The sequence below is a fragment of the Oryctolagus cuniculus genome, chromosome 7 (assembly GCF_051225735.1).
Source record: "Oryctolagus cuniculus isolate XC-2025 breed Fujian yellow rabbit chromosome 7, ASM5122573v1, whole genome shotgun sequence".
Taxonomy (NCBI): domain Eukaryota; kingdom Metazoa; phylum Chordata; class Mammalia; order Lagomorpha; family Leporidae; genus Oryctolagus; species Oryctolagus cuniculus.
Window position 1 is genome coordinate 107,733,594 of NC_142873.1, and position 9,647 is coordinate 107,743,240.

The window sequence follows — 9,647 nt, forward strand, 5'->3', positions numbered from 1 at the left end:
TTATCCTACAGGCTTTGGTCTTTACTGTGTAGAAAACTGGAAAGTCACTGGACAGTATGAAGCAGAAAAATGTCATAAACTGCCTTAACAGTGTAAAAGGCGAGCTCTGGTTGCTGCTTTGATAATAAATTGAGAGGAGCAAAGGATAAAAACAAGACCAGTCTGGAGATCCTTGCAATGATCCATGCATATGGGAAATAATGGCAACTTGTACCAGGTAGCAGCCGTGGGAGTGATATGAATTATATTCTGGATTTATTTTGAAGATATAGCAGAGATGATTTCCCAGCACATTATGTATGAGATATGAGACAGGGAAGATTGCAGATAGCAAAGGTTGGAGCAGGATGAAGATTCCATTTGCAGTATGTTGAAATGCAGATATCTACTGGATGTCCAAACAAATTCTGAGTAGGCAGCTGGAAACACAGGCCTGAGGTTCAGGAGAAGTCAAGGCTGGAGCTGTCATTTCTGGAATCATCAGTATCAGTACACAAACACGGAGATTGGATGAAGTCATCTGGGTAGAGAGAAAAGAGCTAGAGCGGAAGCCACTCCAAGTTTAAACCTGTGAGAGGAGAGGCCAGTGAAGGAGACAGAGTAGCCAGTGAAGAAGGAGGAAAATCAAGAATGCATGGTGTCAGTAAGGAACTGTTTCAAAGAGCAGAGTGGCAACTGTTACAATGCTACCAACAGGTGAAGAAGGGTGGACACTGACTGTAACTGTTGGATTAGTGAAGGCGATGTCACTGGGGACCTTCACAGCTGCAGACTAAGCAGTCCTGGCAGAGCATTGAAAACACAAGCTAGAAGGGAATGGCGTTCTATTGAAAAGTGTGAGGAGAGCACCTGGAGATGGGAATACAGACAATGCTTTCAAGAAGTTTTGCTTTAAGAGGAAGAGAAGAAATGACTCAATCTCACAAATATAAAGGTAAGCAAAGAAATCTATGAAACATCGTTTTCCAAGATAAAATAAGACCTGCGGTGAGGAGAAGGAACAAGCAAGACGTTTCTGGGTAATCACAATGTTCTCTTTCTCGGGTGGTGGGTGAGAAGTGGGGCATTTGCTTTATAACTATCAATTATAATGTGTTCTGCTTTTTGTTAGCTTGTAAATTAGTTTCATAACTTCTCCAACTATTATATACATATATAAATACATATATTAATTCAAAATGTTAAAAAAAAGTGAAAGAAGAATAGGACCATGTGTGTGAAAACACAACAGATAATGTCACTGTTGAGGCACAAAAAGAGTGTAAGGATATTCCAAGTCATAAGCAGATTAAATTTGAATACAAACTTCAAAAGTTTGTATGTGCTAAGGTTGTCCAGTCGGTGAATATTTGTGCCTTCCTAATTTAATTAAAATCGGAATTTGTAAATCACATAAAATCTTAAGAATGAGGGCAGACTATAAGCCTTTTTCTTCATTTTTAACTCCACAGGAGTGTGTGTGTTTGGCTGGAAGCATGAAGAATGCAGTACAGGATCTACCAGGAGGATTCAGTTCTTTTGTGAGTATTTTTAGGTTTTATTTTCCAGACCTCCCAGAAATACTGCATTTCACAAACGCAAACCATTTGGTCCTACAACAGTGATCTAAGTGTGAAAAGATGACTGTTTTTTCCTTGACAAATTCATGAGAAAGTAAGGCCTCACATTACAAAAGAGGAATAGAGCCTCTGCCAGCCACAATGTCACTCCAGAGCTTTGAGTGAGTTGGCCAAGGATGGGGAGCCGCCTGACCTATCCATGTCCCAGCTGTTTTCTGAGCGACTAGCAGCTAGGGCATTGTAGTTGGGCTACTCCCTGTTCAATCAACATGCGATTGCCTTAACTCTGAGTGTCTGTTTTAAGAAGATGACCACCTATTTCACAGAAATACATGAGTGATTCATGACATTTCCAACCCAAAGGTGAAAAGGCATCGAAAGTCAGTTCAATGTGTTCCTAAGAGCACTTCAAATCCACTTGGCTCTTCCAAATGGCATACAAAGTACACGTGGGTGGGAAGAGATTCGTTTATATTTTAGGTCAAATCCACCAAAAAGAGCCAGAAACACTTCCATGCCTATCCCAACTAGTTAGTGACTAAATCTCAAATGATTTGAAAATGCTATCGGTGAAAATGCTATTGGTACAAGCAGCGACAAAAGGCGGCTCTAACATTCTCTGCCTGCTTAAGTAAGCCAATGGTTTCTAATTAAAAAGAGAAAAGCATGCTGACACTTCATAGTCCACACTCCTGGTACAACTTTTGAGTGGGCGTCAATTCCTAATTTCTGGTTTACCTGAGTAGTTAACCTCTGCTATTTTCTGGGCTTCATTCCAAGAGGACTAAACACATTTCTAAAATTGGCATCTCTGCTAGTGAGCTTAATTTCAGAGAGGCTCGGAAGTGGTCTGAAACCACTTTTTTAACATTCTGCACACAACTTTATGCTAAAAAGCACCAAACACTGTTCACCAGCAGTAATTGCCAGGAAAGGTACAATTTTTCTTTCCCTCCAAAACAATTTTCATTTCCTCCAAATATGCAACACCGTAATAAAATAATGTGCTAGGCTAAATCCACTTGTTTCTGTTGTAATGTTACAAACACTGGCAAAATGATAAATATGATTCTTTAAATCATTTTCAAAGGAGACCTAAACATCCACATATAAACCACATATATTTCTGAGCTCTTTATAAATGCTTTTCTCTATAGCTTTTGGCTGGAAAATCCTGAAAGTATTAAGTTGATGCCAAGATCAACATAGGTCGCTGATTTTTTTTTTAATTTTTTTAGTTTCATGAAATTATGAAGCTAGTACTGTACCAGGTAAAAGAGTTCAAGAATTACAGACTTTTAAAATCTGAGATACACCTTGGATATTATCAAAAGCTCCTCAGAGATTATTTTAACCCAACCCTCCAATTTGAAAAATGAGGAAACTGAGGCCCACAGAGGTTAAGCTCCCCACAGCACCACAGTGGATAAATGGGAAATAGAACCAAAATTCAGATATTCTGATTCCAAGGCAAAGCTCGGAAGGAGGACCTGTTCCATTACACGGATGGAAACAAATGCTCACTGAGGCAGGCAATCCTCCAGATAAACAACCCTCTGGGGCTTAGGAGGGCCACTCTCATCTGGCTGTCAACACAGGTCCTAGAGCCAGACCCCGCAATAACCAGCTTCCTAGATGCTATCACCGTACCTGGAGTTTCCAAAGCGATTCCTCATTTGGGTCTCTTCTCTCACCGCTACAAATCCCTTTTAAGTAAGTGCTTCGGTTGCGACTGCAGTGGGAGGAGGGAGAGTTTGTATTTTGGGGTGTTTTTGCTTTCGGAATTGTTTGCGGGAAGGTGTAGAGGTTGGGACACGGAAGCTAGGGTCTACACCATCCATCTCTACCGTACAACTTTTGTCATTCGCCATTCAGAGCAACACATCCTCCTTCAGAGCCCCAGGACTTACTGGTTTACGTCGCAGTCCCTTCGACTTCCCAAGTAGGCAGGAGACCTGGAAAAGAAGTTGTCAGGGTGGCCAAGTCCTTCCCGCGGGCCCCGCAGGTGGGCGCGGCGCGGCGCGGCGCCCCTTCCCCTCGCCCCGCGGGCCGAGCGGCGCCCCGCGTCCACCCCACTCCGCCGCCCGCGGGGCCCGGCCCCTCCAACTCTGGTGGCCCTGCTAGAATGGTGGTGGTCCCCTCAAGGGGCCCGCGGGCTCCCCGCCAGCCGCACGGTCCCAGCGCCCTGAGCCAGAAGAGGTGGCGGCAGAAGGTGGAGGAGAGAGAAGCCGTTCTCACCTTGGTCCCGGGGTCGAACCCCGACGGAAAGCAGAGATGGCGCCGGCCCCGGGGCCCTAGCACCTGCGTCGCCGGCTCGTCCGCTCGCGCTCGGCCAGCCGTGGGCTGCGCAGCCGGGCCGCTCCAAACTCCTCGCCGAAGGTGCCGGGAAACTCTCCGGAGAGCGGAGGGCAGCAGGGCTGCGGGGAGGAGGGGCTGAGCAGCTGCGGCTGCGGCGGGGAGGAGGCGGGAAGCGCGGCACCGGCGCCCGCGCGCCACGCGCTCTCCGTGGTAGCACCGGGGCGGGGTCCGCGGACCCCGAGCGGCAGCGGGGCGGCGCGAGGCCAGGGACCAGGGGAGCAGTGGCCGGGAGCTGGCGAGCGGGACCCCTGCCCGCTGGAAGGCGGCGTCGGGAGTTGCGGGCAGCAAGCTCCAAGCCGCCCTCCCTGAGCGTGCCCGTCTGACTTGAGCTTGTCCGTGGGGTGTTCCCCTGTGCTTTGTACCCCGGGACTGACTGGCCTCTGCTGTGGCAAGTGTAGAAAATGCCACAGTAACGATGGAGTAATTGGCGGGGGTGGGGATAGGGGAGCGAAATGGAAAAGGATAGACGTGGTTAGGTAGTGAGTTTCCTGTCCCCAAGGACGCATCAGCCAGCATCAGGGTCGTGAGTGTCGGGAGGGCACTGGACTAAATGACCACTCCTCTTTCAGTCCTGAAGCTTAGTGATGTCTCATGACGCCAATAAAAAACAACAACAAAAATCTGTCCTTGACAGCCTTAATTTGTCCAATCCAGAGGTAAATAGCATGTTCTTGCTCACCACTCAAAATGCACACTCATTTATTTGTTTATCTCATACAGTTTTGCTGAGGACCACGTTGTACTGGACAGTATGCTAGGTGCAGTGATTGCATTCTTTGACCTTGGAGTTGGGGGTAGGAGGACAGACACATAAGCAGGAGCTCATGAAAGTACCAGATGAAAGTACCAGTTGTGCTGGGTGAGTTGGAAACCAAGAGGCCAAGGGAGAAACAATAAACGGAAGTGGTTATATTCCAGAGCTGGTGAGTGGTTATTTTTTCAAGGCCTCTGAACATTGATTTCACAGAGGAAAAAGGGGTGGGTGGGAGACAGCAGTGCAGAGAGAAAAATGAGTGGCCTACAGTCCCGGGGCATCAGAGGAGAGTTCCTCTTGGCTCACTGGTTTTCACTTTGCCTTATATACACAAACGGGGCACTTGGGGGAACTCTGCACGTAGAACTTCCTGGACTTGGGGATAAGCTCTCAGGACCGTTTTGTGTTTTGTTTTGTTTTTTTTTTAAAAGAATATTTGGGTCTCTGAACCACTTGTCAAAGCCACTTTATTCAGAAATGTCATACTTACTAAATAAACCTCTGGGGGTACCTAAGGTAGGCAAAAATAACCCAGAAACACTATCCTTTGGGTTTTCACCCAACCTCAAAAAACAGACAAGTATCTCTATGGGATGGAAATGAGAACTGCAGTAGACACACTAGGTTCCCCAGATTATTACAAAACTAAACAACACGAGAGCAATCCTTAAGTTATCAGTATAAACTAACATACTCATTTCCCGGGGGTGCTGTAACAAATTCCCATAAGCTTGCTTTTTAAGATAACAAAGATTTATTCTCACGTTCTACAGGCCAGAAGTCCAAAATCAAGATGTCCACAGTTTACTGTCCCTGCTTCGCCCAGAGGAAATCCTGCCTTGCTTCCTCCAGCCTTTGGTGGCTTCAGGGTTTCTGAGCCGGTGCCTCTGCCTTCATCCTCTTAGGGCCTTCTCCTCTGAGTATGTGCCTTCACTTCTGCTTGTTGTAAGGACATTTGTCGTTGGGTTTAGGACCTCCAGCCAATCCAGGATGATCACATCTCAAGATCCCTAATTTAATTAAATCTGCAAAGTCCCTCTTTCCAACTAAAGTCACACTCACAGGTTCCAGGGAAGGAAGGAAGTCAATATTTAACCCACCACAACTGATAAGCTAATAATAGGGACCAAAATCATTGTTCACTGTGGTATCAAGTTGTCCTTCCAACATCATTATTCAAAATTGTATCAACACAAAGTATTATTATTTCATTGTGAACCATGAAAGATGAGTATTCTGACCTAGGCATTATGAAGAATAACGGCCTAGTGTGAAAGAAATACAAAAGCCCCAGCCCTAAACTCATGTTAGAATCACAGACCAAGCATGGCCACACACAAGCTACCACTGTTACAGAAATACATCCTACATCCGTATGTGTGGTATTCTGATAACGTGATCCCATGCTGAGCGCCTGTTACACACCAGGCTCTGAGTCAGGAGCTCCTTATAGCTCCCGGTTTACATTCTAGGTTAGAGGCCACCTTCGAATCTCATTTCCTCTGACACAACGCTTTGTGCGTATCTGATGCCTGATAAACAGTTGTGAATGAATAAATGAATAAAAATAAATCACCACCAATCAGCCAGACAATTATTATCACATTGAAAAACATCTCTATAATAAGAACACAGAATTTACTAGAGCAAACCAGATTAACACTCTGACTCATTCAGTATTTTCTTGAATGATGGAAAAATCCCTAAAAGTAAACCTTTGATGTAAAAAAGAAATTAATGAGATCATCTATCCTCTCTTTTGAAAAAAAAAAAATCAATAAGATGCCTATTTACACAGAATCAGATCCTGCAGGGAGCAATCAATCATGACTGAACTTAGAAATACTTAAAAGTAGATGAAATATTTTATCCAAGTATTTTGGTTGCTAGTTTAAAAAGCATGAAGATTGCTCAACTATTAAGTTGATATTATTAATACATCCCTTCCTTAAACTCTTTACAAACAGTGGTTGAGTCCCCTCTCTTATAGTTTACCTCTGCTCTCTGACTTACTCTCTCCTTCTTATTCCTCCACCCTAACATTTTTACACAATCAGCCTGTATGATTACAGCTGCCAATCTGCATCTCATTCATTGAATTACCAGGGTGCCCACCCCTGAACCAACCATGTGACCAGTGAGCTGGAATATGACAACTGTCCCGGCGTAAGTCATTTGTCTACTCCTGGAGAATGGTATGGGGGGAAGGCTGGTCTCACCTCAACTGAAGAACTAAGGATGTGAGTAAAGTGCTACCCCAAAATAAGATTAGAGTGCTATTCCCAAAGGGAAAGCGGACCCCAAAAGCACATATACCCACTGCAGTGGACGTTTGGACTATAATGCTAATTAAAACAGTGCCTTATCCCTTTTATGGTGCCCTACACATTTTCTGGAATTTTTTCAAAATAAAATAATTGCAAGCCGGTGCCGTGGCTCAATAGGCTAATCCTCCACCTTGCGGCGCCGGCACACCGGGTTCTAGTCCCGGTTGGGGCGCCGGATTCTGTCCCGGTTGCCCCTCTTCCAGGCCAGCTCTCTGCTATGGCCAGGGAGTGCAGTGGAGGATGGCCCAGGTGCTTGGGCCCTGCACCCCATGGGAGACCAGGAAAAGCACCTGGATCCTGGCTCCTGCCATCGGATCAGCGCGGTGCGCCGGCTGCAGCGGCGGCCATTGGAGGGTGAACCAACGGCAAAGGAAGACCTTTCTCTCTCTGTCTCTCTCTCTCACTGTCCACTCTGCCTGTCAAAAAAAAAAAAAAAAAATTGCTATTGTTTATATGCCTAATTATCACACACTTGAAACATTTATAAATGTATATAAACATGCATATAAAAGTACATAACACATTTATAAATGCATACAAAACATTTATACACATGCATATAAAAACAGTTACACACTCCATTTACAAAAAACATTTTATAAGTTGTTTTTCATGGATCAGAGGCAGGATAGTCAAGCATGTAGGTATGGATTCTGATCACCTAAGTTTTTATACTCCCTGTGAGCCCTTAAATAAATTCCTTATTCTCCTGAAGTCTCTGTTTCCTTTTTCTTTTCTTTTTCTAAAATGGAGTTGATAACCACCTCTCTGAATTGCCTTGAAAAATAACTATGTCTGTAGTTAAGATAACTGGTTGCCTGGTAGTCTACTGTCTTTGCTTATTATTTTCTCATCTAGTCTTCACAACCTACCTGGAAGTTTTTTGTGTTGCTATCTTGTAGCCTGAATGCGCAAGAGAAAATTACTGGGTTATATGTAAGGATGCTGCTTTTGTTGGTGAAAGAAGTATTATAGGGACACTGTGATCTTTCTGTGGCCTTTTTGATATGTCAACACGACTACAATCCCCAGTTACGCAATCCAGCACTAATCTAGGAGTTTCTGTAGAGGTATTTTTCAGATGTGATTAAAGTCCATAATCAGTCAACTATAAGTAATGAAGACTATCCCAGAAGAGAGAGTTGGTTTGGTTCAATCAGGCCTTTGCCGTTGGATGACTGCTCTTCAGGCTTTCCAGCCAGAAGAAATGCCTTTGAAAAGAGATAAGCCCCCCCTTAAAAAGAAGAAAGCTGTGGCTAGCAGCATCATCCTGCGAGTGAGAGCTTCAGCTTGCGTCTCCAGACAGACTGCCGTATGGACTTCGGATTTGCCCAGACATTTGATACAATTACACAAACCGATTCCTCACAATCAGCTCTTTCTTGATAACTATCTTTCTAGTTGAAACATGATAGGTTTTGGTAAACATAAGTGGAAAGCTGGTGTAACCAAGACCTAAAAATGTACAAATGCCTTTGGAATTTGATAGTGAGTAGGAAGTAGAATTTTTAGGAACAAGATGAAAACCAATCGTATCTGAAACAGACTTCTAATAGAAATATAGATATTAATAACTCTCCTTTCTCAGAAGGAGGTGAGAAGTGTGGTAGAGAGAATTGACATTACCTTGGAGAATACATAAATCATTGCAAACAGACTATTGGCAGAAATAGGACATTAAGTGACTGTTGGTAAGGACACAGGAGGGAATCAGAGAAATATGACTGGGAACCTGAGGAAAGGCAATATTTCCTCATTATAATGGTAGAAAGCTTAGCAGAATGGTGTCTTGTTATATAGAAAACACTTGTAAACAATGAGATTGACAGTATAGCCAAGGAGATTTCCAAGCAAGATATTGAAGGTGCATCCTGTTTTTTTTTCTTGTTGTTTATAATAAAATGTGAGAGGAAAGAGATAAATAAAAGAAAGAACTGTTAAAACAGAACCAGGACTTGATGATTTAGAAAGTTCTTAGCTTATCCAATATCTGAGTACATTTTTCTGTTGCTATGACAAAATTCTTTGGACTGAGCACTTTATAAACAAAAGAGATTTAGTGGGACTGACACTGTGGCGTAGCCGGTAAAGCTGCCACCTGCAGTGCCGGCATCCCTTATGGGCACCAGTTCAAGTCCCAGCTATGCCACTTCCAATCCAGCTCTCTGCTATGGCCTGGGAAAGCAATTCAAGACGGCCCAAGTTCTTGGGCCCCTCCACCTACGTGGGAGACCTGGAGGAAGCTCCTGGCTTTGGATCATAGCAGATCCAGCCGTTGTGGCCAATTGGAGAGTGACCCAGCGAATGGAAGACCTCTCTTTCTCTCTCTCTGCCTCTCCTTCTCTCTCTGTGTAACTCTTTCAGATAGATAGATAGATAGATAGATAGATAGATAGATAGATAGATAGATAATTTAAAAAAAAAAAAAGAAAAGAAAAGAAGTTTAGTTAGCTCACAGTTTGGGAGGCAGAGAAGTCTAAGTCTCGATGGCTGCATCTGATGAGAGCCTCCTACTGCATCTTAACATGATAGCATCACATTGTGAAAGCACATGGGAGAGAAGAGGATGGGCATGTGTGGAAGAAAGTGAGTGTGAAAGTGGCCTGACCCTTCAGAGTAACCCACTCTTGCAGGAATTAATCCAGTCCC

At 44.1% G+C, this 9,647-nt stretch overlaps 1 protein-coding gene and 1 long non-coding RNA gene across 13 annotated transcripts in view; one reads left to right on the forward strand and one right to left on the reverse strand.

The window, feature by feature from the left end:
• The window catches only part of LOC100351924 (leptin receptor), a 134,644-nt gene extending 130,001 nt beyond the window's left edge, over nucleotides 1-4,643 (reverse strand). For 5 of the 8 annotated variants that reach the window (XM_089300488.1, XM_070078341.2, XM_089300482.1 and 2 more), the window contains exons 1-2: nucleotides 3,798-4,643; nucleotides 3,470-3,514 (exon numbers count right to left, since the gene is read on the reverse strand). The gene's annotated coding sequence lies outside the window, so the exon portion shown is untranslated. Of the gene's footprint in view, nucleotides 1-3,209; nucleotides 3,292-3,469; nucleotides 3,515-3,797 lie in introns of all 8 variants that reach the window. The other 3 variants (XM_089300487.1, XM_089300485.1, XM_089300484.1) reach the window with 2 other exon arrangements.
• LOC149125676 (uncharacterized) lies at nucleotides 234-8,984 on the forward strand. Of its 5 annotated transcripts, none has more exons than XR_016210968.1 (5): nucleotides 234-934; nucleotides 1,452-1,520; nucleotides 3,158-3,272; nucleotides 4,638-4,776; nucleotides 5,445-8,984. It is a non-coding gene; the product is annotated as an uncharacterized LOC149125676 (long non-coding RNA). The 5 variants fall into 5 exon arrangements; XR_016210965.1 differs by having other exon boundaries at nucleotides 4,638-4,840; nucleotides 5,445-8,983; XR_016210967.1 differs by lacking the exon at nucleotides 3,158-3,272 and having other exon boundaries at nucleotides 5,445-8,983.
• Nucleotides 8,985-9,647: the final 663 nt, after the last annotated feature.